At 58.7% G+C, this 10,051-nt stretch overlaps 1 protein-coding gene across 2 annotated transcripts in view; it reads right to left on the bottom strand.

The window, feature by feature from the left end:
- The window catches only part of CERK (ceramide kinase), a 40,079-nt gene that overhangs the window by 27,503 nt on the left and 2,525 nt on the right, over positions 1 to 10,051 (bottom strand). The window contains exon 1 of one of the 2 annotated variants that reach the window (XM_045290681.1): positions 1,581 to 1,598. The exons of the other annotated variant lie outside the window; for it this stretch is intronic. The gene's annotated coding sequence lies outside the window, so the exon portion shown is untranslated. Of the gene's footprint in view, positions 1 to 1,580; positions 1,599 to 10,051 lie in introns of those variants that run through there. 2 annotated transcript variants of the gene reach the window in all.

The following is a 10,051-nucleotide window of genomic DNA, read 5'->3' as shown; positions in this document are numbered from 1 at the left end:
TCTGTCCCCTTTGGTATGGGAGTCCTGATCTTTGTGTTTTTCCCCCCTTTAGAACAGTGGTCTCATAGAATGTTGTCCTGTTGTGGTTGACTAATGTCACTGGCCAAGAAGACAGCGCACAGTGGAGCCGATGCCAAGAGAGCAAACACGACGGTGATACTTGCTCTCACGTGCTTTAGACGTGGTGCCAGGAGGGGCCGGTGCCTGGAGAAAGACGCCACGCTTGGTAGAGTAGAGGGGCAGCGACAAAGAGGAAGGCCCCTGAGATGGACGGACACAGTGGCTGCACTGATGGGCACAGGCCCAGGCACGAGGGTGAGGGTGGCGCGGGACCTGAGTGGTGTTTTGTTCTGTTGTGTGCTGGGTCTCTCTGGGTGGGGATCGGCCCGACGGCACCTAACCACCACTACTGTTTCGGCGCGATGCTCTGCAGGTCCATCCATGGGAAGCGGGGCTGCGCTGTGTTTCGGGGATGCATAGTGTCCCCCTGCGTGCATTCACCAGTGTCTTTATCCATTCTTCTACAGGTGGGTGGTGGGCTGTTTCCAGTGGACCCGCATGCTCTGCACTTTACAGAGCGCTGGCGGCAAGTCCAGAACCAAGAACCCCAAAGCATGTTGGACAAAAGCCTGGCGTGGGTGGAACCTGACTCTGAGGGTCCCTAGCCCACCGCCCCTGGCCGGGATGCTGCTGTCATAAAGAGGCAGGAGGTCAGTCCTGTCTCACTGGGACCTTACCGTGGCCACAGGACAGAAGAACTCTCTCCCGGAGTGAATGCTGGAGGGGGTATGAGATTGTGATCACCCTAAACAAACCCTGATCAACAGTCAGGTGCTTCCCCGGGCCCGAGGCGGCCTGCCTCCCATACCTGAACAGGGCAAGTCCACTGTGGCAGTTGTAGCCACAGGCGATGACTAGTGATAAACATGCTGCTGCCCCAATGGGCCGTGGGGGTGGGGGTGCCAGTTTGAATCCGGGCAGGCCACATTGCTTCCTGAGGCTGACAAATAACAGGAGCACCTCCAGTAAATCTCTAAGCGTCTCGGAGCTCAGAGAAGAAGTTATTCTCACACCCCAAAGACCCAAGCAGACTCAGTCACATTGCCGACCCCCGACAAGGACCCCCGTTGACTACAATGTGCTATTTTAAGCACCAAGAAGTGGGGCTGCAGTCAAGGTGCGCCCCCCCCAAGGTCCGCCTTCTCCAGGGGCACAGGTTGAGCGACGGTGCCTACTCACAGCGGCCCTGCAGGACAGGGCAGCGCTGCCCCTGGGGCGTCAGGCACTGTCAGTCCTCACAGGAGCAAAACTGCGTCTTTCCCCCAAGGAGCGGCTAGTGGGTTTGAACTGCGGACCTTGCCGTTCCATGTGTAACCATGCCGCCGCCAGCGCTCCTTCCGCCAGTCACCACGTGGTCCTTCTTGTGGTGGGTGCCAAGCCAGCACCCACTCCTCGAGACACCACGTCCAAAGGACCCAAACTCCACCCTGGCCCTCACCACCCTAACAGCTGTCCTTGTGCGCGAGACCCCGGTGGCAGCCACGGTGTCCGTCCTCTTTCTCACCACCCCTCGACTTTACCAAGTGCCGGTCCCTCCAAAGGACGTGAGATGGAGTCTCGCCATCCTCGCCTCTAAGGAGCACTCTGGCCAGGCTTCTTCCAAGACGGGTCTGTTGGCTCCTGGGGGGTCCATGGAGCTTCCAATCGTCTTCCCCAGCGCCGTCCCTCGTGTGCATGGGTTCTTCTGCCGGCCCCTTTATTCAGTGTGCAGCTTCCACACGCATCTGACGCAGTGGAAAATACCGTGGCTTGGGTCACAGATCCACGGAAGTGATCTGGTCTGCAGGGTGGTGAGGAAAGCGAGCTTAGAGAAATAAGCAGGGTCCTTCAGCACCTGGAAAGGAGTGGGCAGGCTTCTCCCATCTCTTTCCCCGAGGAAAGCCATGGACGGCCCAGACAGAAGATGACCATGGCCTGCGAAGGGCAGAGGGATGGGCACGGTGGGCCCGGGGACAGGGTGGCAGCGAGTTTGCTGAATGTCCATCCTGACTCCCACCCCCCAGGCGTGATGCTGACGCCGGAGCACTCAGCCCAGTGGATGGGCACACTCCTGGACAAAGTCCCCAGTGAAGGCCATTCTCTCTGGTTCAAGGAGCAGGGTCAGGGACGGCCTGCTGAGGCAGCAAGTGCTCGGCTCCGGAACGGAAGCTGGGGGCCCCTGTCTGCAAGTCAGCAAAGACCCCCCTGGGAAGCTTGGATTTGTACCCTGGGGGAGTCATAAGAATGTGCCCCAGTGCCCCCCACCCAGATGGTGTTGAGGCGGTCTAGGGCTGGCATCCACTCCGGCTAGCTGCAAAGCCCAGCCACCCAGTGGTCTACATGAAGACACGGCAGGGGAGCGGGGGGCGGGAGCCTGAACGTACGGCTCCACCCCCACCCCACCACCATGGTGACCAGGAGGCCCTCCCAGAGTGTCCGTACAAGCCTAGTGGGGGATGTACGACCACTCTGGAAAGCACTGGGGTGCCACCTCAAGCCACGGGCGATCCTTCTGCTGGGTAGAGACCCTTCAGAGGGGAGAGCTGAAGCCTAACCGGACCCATGTGCTCCCGCGCCCCCCCACAGCGCCGTTCACAATAGCCGGGAGCTGGGCGCAGCCCAAATGCCCACCAGCAGGAAAGTGGATAAAGTCACTCTGGCCTATACGCCTCCCTCAAATCAAGGAGGAAACCATGGGGCACCTCCTGACGTGGATGGGCCCAGGGACACCCTGCTGAGTGCAGTCAGGCCACCACTGAAGGGCAGATCTTGTATGAGACCACTACCAACCTGGCCAGGGCTGGCCCGCTAAAGGGAACAGACTCTGGAGGCTCCCAAGGGAGAGAGGGCAGGGTGGGAAGAGGGATCCATGGGCTACAGGCTGATGGGCAGCAGCCTGGGTGCCAGGGAAGGTGGAGGCTCAGCAGGGGGAGAAGAGAAAGCAGGGGAGGAGGTGGTTAGGATGCGTGTTTGAGGAGGGCTTTGACCTGCTGATGGTCTGAGATGTACCCTGGCTCCCCGCCCCACCCAATGCACAATACAAAGTTCACGGAGAGGAAGTGAGACACACAGAAGCCCTAGTGGGAGAAGTTCTTCCCTGACCTGGGGGCGAGCCGAGGGCCCCCCTTCCCTGCTGCAGTGTGATCGCAGGACCCCAGCGACATCACGACGAGGCAGCACGGTGACTAGCTAACCGAATTAAAACGTCCAGGTTTCAACTGGGAATCGCCGTGCCACGTTGAGCAGCGAGGATGGGCAGGTGCTGGCACTGGCGGGGAGGGCAGAGACCACGGCCAGAGCAGCCCGAAGAACTCATCAAGTGGCGTGGCAGCAGCACTCCCACGAGCCGCTATGCGCATGCTCAAAACAGACGGGCAAACGGAGCGCCCTCAGCAGAGACAGGAAACATGCAAGAGAACCAAATGGAAACCCTAGAACTGAACGTACAACAGCTGAAACAGGAGCCCCGTGGGGCGGGCTCGACAGCAGGATGGAGGGTGTAGGGAATAAAACCAAAGAACAAAAAGCTCAGTGAGCCGGAAGACAGAAGAACCATTCACGCTGCCCCATCCAGACGATGGAGGAAAAGTACACTCAGACCTGACAAAGCACACTAGCTCCCATCTGGACAACAAAGGAACATGAGACGCCAGAGAGAGAAAAAGCAGAGTGCCAGGGATCTTGGGGGGCTAGAACAAAAGGGCGGACGGATGTGTCACTGGAACCCCACGGGAGAAGAGGAAGTGGGTAGGGCTGAAAAGGTACTAACAAAATACCAAGAAAACAAAGCCTGAGACCCTCCTCCCAGCCCCGGCAAAAGGCACGTCCCAACAGATTCCACAGCTGAGCGAGCCACCAAGACCGTGAGCCCAAAGATTTCTACACCGAACGGTAGAGAAAAATTCTGAACACGCATGACACATCAACTCAACGAAAAACCCAAGCAAACAACACAGCGTTACAGCCATGGAGGCGAGGCTGGCTCACAGCAACCCTGTAGGACAGGGAGGAACTGACCCTGTGGGTTTCGCAGACGGTCACTCTTTGTAGGAGCAGAAAGCCCCGTCTTCCTCCCACGAGGCGGCTGGTGGTTGCAAACTGCTGACTTTGGGGTTAGCAGCCTAGTGCTTAACCCAGTGCGACACCAGCGTTCCTTGAAGGGGCTCAGCGGGAGTCTACGGCACTGGTGGTTGGAGGTTCAGATCTACCCAGAAACACCATGGAAGAAAGACCTGGCTGTCCGCTTCCGTAAAGAACAACAGCCAAGAAAGCCCTTTGAAGCCTGCAGCGTCATTGTGAGTAGTCATGGCTGCGACGGCTGTAGGCTGGGGTAGAGACAGCCCTGGAGGCAATTACTGGTCCATGCCAAGAAATTTGCAAGACAGCTGCTTGGCCAACTGACTGGAAGAGATCCATATGTGTGCCCACTCCAAAGAAAGGTGACCCCACAGAATGAGCAAATAATAGAACAATATCCTTGCCATCACATGCCAGCTAGATTTTGCTGACAACCATCCAGCACTGGTTGCAGCAGTACACTGACAGGGAGCTGCCAGAGGTTCAGGCTGGATTCAGAGGAGGACGTGGCACAGGGGCTATCATTGCTGATGTCAGGTGGATCTTGGCTGAAAGCAGATGATACCAGAAAGATGTGTACTTGTGTTTCCTTAACTGTGCAAAGGCATCCAACTGTGTGGATCATTCACAAACTATGCACAGCCTTGTGAGGAAAGAGAATTCTAAAATACTTCACTGTGCTCCCAAGGAACCTGTGCCCGGATCAAGAGGCCATTGTGCAAACAGAACAAGGGGGTACCACATGCTTTTAAATCAGGAAAGGCGTGTGTCGCATCCTCTCCCCAGACTTGTTCAAACTGTATGCTGAGCAAATCATCGGAGAGGCCGGCTTACAGGATGAAGAGTGCGGCGGCAGGATGGGAGGAAAGCTGGTGAACATCCTGTGATACGCAGATGACATGACCTTGCTCGCTGACAGGGAGGCGGACCTGCAGCCCTTGCGGATGAGAACGGCGCCCTGGTGTTATAGGGGTTAGGCGCAGGGCTCCTGCTAAATGCAAGGCCAGCAGTTCGAAACCATCAGCTGCTCTGGGAGAAAGACGAGGCTCTCTACTCCCTTCAAGAGCCACAGTCTCGGAAACCCACAGGGGGCCGGCAGCCCCACCCTGGCCTGTGGGGCCGGTTGCCTCCCATTGTTATTGTGGTGTTTTTTTTTTAATAAACAGTTTTAGTGGGACATAATCCAAATATCCAATCATTCAATAGTTCAGTCACATCCACCATCATATAAAAAAAAATTCATGGCCCTTCACACAAGAGGTAGGCAAACGTGTTTATTCGTGGGTTCTCTCTAGGGCCCACCCCCTTCGTCCTCTCTATTTGCTGACAATCTGTTGTTATTTTTACATGAAAACAGCCCGTGTGGGGGGCGTGGGGGAGAGCCTTAGAGAGGGAGATATACTGCTTCACAGATGGTGGGGGGAGAGTCCAGGTGCAGGAGAGGGCCTGCCCCCCAGCGTCCCTGGGGACCCTGGGTTCGAAGTTGCAAGGGTGCATGCATTACCCAGGAAGTGGGGTCAGCACAGGCCGACGGGGGCTTACTCACTCATTTGCAGCAAACCACTTAAAAATGTGGAACTGTTTGCTGCAGCTTGGCATGTAAGTACATGTCGGCCTGGGCTTACCCCGCTGACCGCCTGCTCTGGCCTCTGGAGGAGATGGTACAAGTGAGGGGAGGTGGTCCTGGAGGCAGGGCCCAGGGCAGGCTTGGAGGAGAGACCGGTGCGGGCCAGACCTGGCAGCGGCCTCTCTGAGGCGGTGAAGCCATGGGCAATGGCTGACAGCCGATGAGGAGTAAGCGCCCGCCCGCTAGACTGTGCTTCCCCTGCTTCTTGGGTAACCCACCTCGGGCTTCCTCTCTTCGTGGGCGCCAGCCACTCGGGGGAACTGAGCTCAAGACTCACACGGCGTGGCCTCAGCTGACCGGGCAACAGAGGGAGGGTGTCGCGCCCACCTGAAACTGCAGGCTGTGTTCTCTAGGGACATATCTCAGCCGTGACCACACCTGGTCCCCAATGGGGACTACTTCCCACCGCCATTGGCCCACACACCAAGCGTCTGAGGCTTACCCAAGAGAAACACACACACACACACACACACACACACACACACACACACACACGCCTTCTTAGCTCTCCCAACCACACCTGGAGACACCCCGACCAACCCCAGAAGAGTGGGGAAGCCAACCGTGGTGTTCCGTCTGGGCGACGAGACATGGCTTCGGCGACAAGAGGGTACAAAACAGCCCGTGGGCAGCGGGTGGGCAGAAGGGTCTGGGTGCCACCAGCCCTCTGTACCCAGATGGGGTGGCGCTCACCTGGGCAGGCATGTTTTTCAAAGCTGGCCCCACTGTACCCTGAACGTGCCCTTGCTGATATGCAACTCCCTCCACGAAGCCTGTTTGTAAGCCATATTGTTGAAGGACAGACAATTCCCCGGACAATGCCCCCAGCGCCCTCGGCCCCGCTTGTCTGATCTTCAGGGGAGTTTACCAAAAACCAGGCAGAAAACAGCTGCTGTTGATGGAAACTCCACACTCACTGCTGTCGGGAGAGGAGGCAGCTCTGCAGGAGAAACACAGGGTTGGAAGGGGAAGCGGGGTGCTCTCGATGCCCGTACAGGGGGACAGTCTCCGACTCTCACAGGGGCAGTTCTACCCTGTCCTGTAGGGTCGCTGAGAGTCGGCATCCACTCAACGAAGGTGAGTTTTGCTTTCTTGCTTGGGGACTTGCCCAGAGCTGGCTGGGCAAGGTGGGTGAACACAGCAGGGGCCCGCCCCCCTGGGTACTCCCCACTAGCCTTGGAGGGAGAGGGTTTGGGGGTGATGGAAGGAAAGGGGGGGCTCTACATCACTCGCCAAGCCCCACCCCCACTCTCCTTGACCCCCAACATGCACACCTCCCAGAACGCTAACCTGGGGTCTACTGAAGCATCTGGTGCTGCAGCTGGCAGGTAGCTAAACGTAATGGTGGTGACCCGCTGCCTGCTCTAACAGGCCTACTAGGGCCTTTCTGTCTTCCTGCCCTACTGTCTACCAGCTGGCCCCCTCAGGCCCCAGAGCTGCCAGCTATTACCCACCTCGGTGGTGATGGGAAACCCCCTCCCCACACAGCAGGGGCCCACGTTGGCCCTGGGAGCCCGTTCCCTCCAATGCAACTTGTGCCCGGTAGCACCCACACCTGAGTCCGGGTCTCCTGTCCCAACAAGTGAGATTCCTGGGGACAGTCCCTGCAGGCGAGACAGCTAAATGCTTGGCTACCAGCACCCCTACCCCAACCCACTCTCCACCCCCCACCATGCACAAAGGCCAGGCCACCTACCCAGTAAAAATGGCAGCCTAGGAGACCCCTAGGGAGAGATCTGGTCTGGTCTGTCACATGTGGGGTACAATGAGTCGGGGGGAGGTCGTCTCCAGGGCAGCTGAGCCACGTGATCACACCAGCACCTAGGCACTCAGGGCCACTATGCCTACTCCTGAGCCCATCACCCCGAGTTAACCCACAGTTAACCCCCCATGGAGGATGCTCCCGGCTCCCCTGCCTCTGCAGGGGCTTTTGGTGCTGGGCCGCTAACCTCCCCCATCCCTGCATGCTCCCCCTGTCCCAGGGGGGCCCAGCCACGTGTACAGGCCTACACAGACTGGAGCGTGCACTCCCTGACCCGGAAGCCCCTGCCTGCTTCCAGCCCTTCTCGAGAGCTGGCATGCGTGCTCCACGCATTCACGAGGGCTGGCTCCCTGGGGAGCTCACAGAGATGTGGCGTCAGCCCCCTGCAGAGGCTGCTGCTGCCTTACATGCAGGGGTCCATCTCTGAGTAGCCCAAGGGGCCCTCCCAGGAAGAGGTTGGCCACTGTGTGCTGTAGCGGCCACCCCTGGACCCACAAGGAGCCCAGAACGTGCTGACCAGACACCTAATGGGGGCTGGCTGAGGAAGGAGTGAGCGGAGGCCAAGTACTGACCCTGGGCCCGTCAAGGTCAGAGCTGTCCTGGGCCCATCCACACAGCCTCTCCGGGCCTGGCGTTGGGCCCACGAGCTTCCAATCCTGCTTGACCAGCAGTGGGCCATCAGCATCGGCGCAGCACCAGGTCTAGCTGTGACACGGGCATGAAGCTCACTTCCCCACACACATTGAGCACCCACAAGATGGCAGCCATCACCCTGGAGGCATGAGATCCACAGGCGAGCTCTGAAACTCCTGTCCCCACACAGACACCAAATGCCAGGTCCCCATGAGATCGCAGTGAGGTCCCTACGTTCAGCAGGGCAGGGGACCCCGTGGAGGTGCTCGGCCTAGAGTGAGGACAACCAACGCTGGCCATGCACCTGAGACTCCGGATCCAGGCCACCCTTCACCAGAGCCAACCTGTCCCAGATGTGCCTCCTACGCCTCCAGGCCCACCAGCCCACAGGGCATGTCTTGAAAGGTATCCACATTCCGAATGGGCACCCAGGAATGCCTGCCTGACACCCCAAAGCACCTTCACCCACCCAATAATTAGAAAAGCAAACAAAGCCCCGCCCCCAAGGGCTCCCACCCTTAGTGGCAACTCTGATGGACCCCAAGCCTGATATCCGTCTTTGTCGCTCCAGAACCAAGCCCCTGCCGCCAAGCATGTCCCACTCGCTGGCTCCACTCTTCCGTCCAGCAGTAGTCAGCGGTCCTTGGCAAGTGCCCAGCTGGGTGGTGGAGCTGTTATCACTGGTAGGTATCATCAAATCGGTTCTGACTCACATCCACCCCTTGCACAGCAGAAGGACACATGGTCCGGTACTGACCGGTGGTCCTAATGGTTGCTGTGTTTGAGTGCACCGTGCGAATCAGGAAAGGTGGGCATCCAGGTGGACAGGGCCCTGCATTGGCAGGAAAAAGCCCTGTCCCGTCCCAGCCTCCCACACAAACTGGCTGCCTCCCTGTCCCCATCTCTGGGACTCTGCTCTCAAAGGGTTACTTTATGGGACAGCTTTGCCCCCCGGGGGTGGGGGTGGATGAGGACCAGTCTCCTAGAAAATGTCACAAGACAGCAACCCCATGGCCAGTGCCCACCTCCTGTCAGACAAGCATCTCCCTGACTGTCCCCAAAGGCCCCATCATGGAAAAGGCCCACAGCAGTAAGAGGCTGCTGGAGTGGCCCTGGCCTGCCAGGGGAGGGCACTGCCCACTGGTCCTCAGCAAACACTTTCGAGGTATCGGGATGAATGAAACCCAGCGAGCCCCTTCGCGCCCCCAGCACAAGCCCAGGTACTCACTTCACCTGCCCTTCCCACGCTCAAATGGCACCTCCTCTGCCAGACCTCGTCACCAGATACCCCTGCTAAGGCGTCCAGCTGGTGGCCAGCCCTGAGGGCAGTGCCCTTGGCTAACTTGGCCCCTGCTGCACCGTGTCCTCCGGATGCAAGGGAGGACTCCAGAAAGGACCGGTCTTGGAACAGAGGAATCCTCAAGCTCCCTCCCCCAAAATGAACCCCACCCCCACCTCCCCAAACACCCCTCCTCTAACTACCTCAATGGGAACCCTCACCTCTGCCCCCACTCGCTGTTCCTGCCCAGACCCTGAACAAAAGCATGTCTTCCAGTCAAATCGAAACCACTAGAGTCCGGGGACTGGCACCCCCAGCCCCCATGCTCTGTAATACATCTGAGCCCTGCCCTTGTTGCTGTCCCTGTGCAGATGCATGTGTGGAAGACCAGGTCCTGGTCACCCTTCCCAGCTGCTGGTCACTCCAGGGGCCACCACTCCAAGAAGGGTTCCCAGGAGGACCAGATCTCCAGGCATCCTCTGCCTTCCTCTTTGTCACCCCCAGTCCCCAGAACGCAGTACCCTCTGCGACCAGAGTGGGACCTTTTCTTGCCAGCTGCCATAGAGAACAGAGGACACCCCACCCCGCTCAGTCCTCCAGCTCCCCTGAGACCCAGAGCCCTCCTTCACCTCCC

Source organism: Echinops telfairi, unplaced genomic scaffold, assembly GCF_000313985.2.
Source record: "Echinops telfairi isolate 266 unplaced genomic scaffold, ASM31398v2 ScPeMD7_2;HRSCAF=8, whole genome shotgun sequence".
NCBI lineage: Eukaryota > Metazoa > Chordata > Mammalia > Afrosoricida > Tenrecidae > Echinops > Echinops telfairi.
The sequence above is the reverse complement of the archived record's forward strand: the minus strand, read 5'-3'. Positions and strand labels throughout refer to the sequence as shown.